The sequence below is a fragment of the Octopus bimaculoides genome, chromosome 8 (assembly GCF_001194135.2).
Source record: "Octopus bimaculoides isolate UCB-OBI-ISO-001 chromosome 8, ASM119413v2, whole genome shotgun sequence".
NCBI lineage: Eukaryota > Metazoa > Mollusca > Cephalopoda > Octopoda > Octopodidae > Octopus > Octopus bimaculoides.
The window spans coordinates 23,050,351-23,051,860 of record NC_068988.1 but is presented as its reverse complement, the minus strand read 5'-3'; the positions used below and the strand labels follow the sequence as shown (position 1 = coordinate 23,051,860).

The 1,510-nt window shown below is 34.6% G+C and overlaps 1 long non-coding RNA gene across 1 annotated transcript in view; it reads right to left on the bottom strand.

The window, feature by feature from the left end:
* Positions 1–652: 652 nt before the first annotated feature.
* Positions 653–1,510, bottom strand: part of LOC106878568 (uncharacterized) — a 3,522-nt gene continuing 2,664 nt past the window's right edge. Inside the window, exon 2 of the long non-coding RNA XR_001410515.2 lies at positions 653–881. This is a non-coding gene — a long non-coding RNA (uncharacterized LOC106878568). The remainder of the gene's footprint in view (positions 882–1,510) is intronic.

Sequence of the window (1,510 nt, the reverse complement as noted above, 5' to 3'; positions counted from 1 at the left end):
CTTATCAAATGTGTCCCCTATTTCAAAATGCCAAACTGAAATTTTAGGGATAGGATCAGCTTCTAGCATATCATATGATCATGTAAAGTCTCTTGCTTTGGTTCGTCAAAAGAAAGAGTGATTTCTCCGTTTCTGTGGAGTGTAAACCCCTCCTGGATGGGACGCCTTCATGAAAAGTTGTTGAAAATTTATATTTTCCTCATAGTACGTTTTGCATTTGAAAATACATTAATTTCTCATCCTCCATCCACCTTTGTAGGTGCATGGATTAGTGGTTAGGGGTGTTGGACTCCTGATCGTAAGATTGTGGTTTCGATTCCTGGACCGGGAAATGCGTTGTGCTCTTGAGCAAAACACTTTATTTCACATTGCTCCATTTCTATCAACTCGCAAAAATGAGTAAACATGCGACGGACAGGCGTCCCATCCAGGAGGGGTTTAAACGCCACAGAAACGGAGAAATCAGCTTTATGAGTTTAAATGATTCGAGAAGTAACATAAACACACACACGCACATAACGAAACGGAGAAATCGGCTTTACGAACCTATATGATTCGGGAAGTAATACACACACACACACACATACACATGCACACACATATATTCTCATCGGCTTTAAGTAATTCTGAAAAAGAAAAGAAACAGAATCGATTCCATTGATCTATTAATATTTTATCCATCGATACCAAAGCAATAAAATGCCAAGTCGGCTTCAGCGAGATTTGAACCAGCAATAGCATCAAAGAACAAATATCGAAAGCTAGCCATCCTAGCTGCCGCTCTAACGAATTTACAAATTTGCTGCCATTTTTAAAAGCGCCAACACCACACTATATAATGCGCTTCCTTTCCTTTCTGGTAACTCATGCGTTTATTCATTCTAAAAGAATAGTTTAAAAATATATTTTAATCTTAAAAAAAATTGAATTTGAACTTTAAACCCCACAAAAATACGGCGATCAAGAATAGATTTCGAAACAATAGTCTATATATATACATACAGTAGGAGAATAAAATTTATATCTAGGCAATAATAATTCTAGTTCTATTGACAATATATATGTTTAGCAGTCGTAATGTAGATATGTTTGTCTACTGGCGTAGACAAACTATGACATTCATTAGATAAAAGAAGTACCATGTGTCAGAGGGAAAAAAATATCTAGGAAAAATAAGAGAAAGAAAAATAAGGAAACGAAAACAAACCGTGAGAACGTAGAGATGTATGTATAGATTCTATAGTCATACGTTAACGCTTACACACTTACATGAACGAACACACGCATGATATAGCGTGTGTGTGTGTGTGTGTCTCCTTCTCTTTCTCTCTCTCTCTCTCTCCACATACACACATATATGTATTGATACATATATATGTATTACGTTATATCAATAAGTATATCAATACGTATACATATGTACGTACATATGTACGTGCATATGTGTATACACACACATATATATGTAAATATATATATATATATATATATATATATATATATATATATA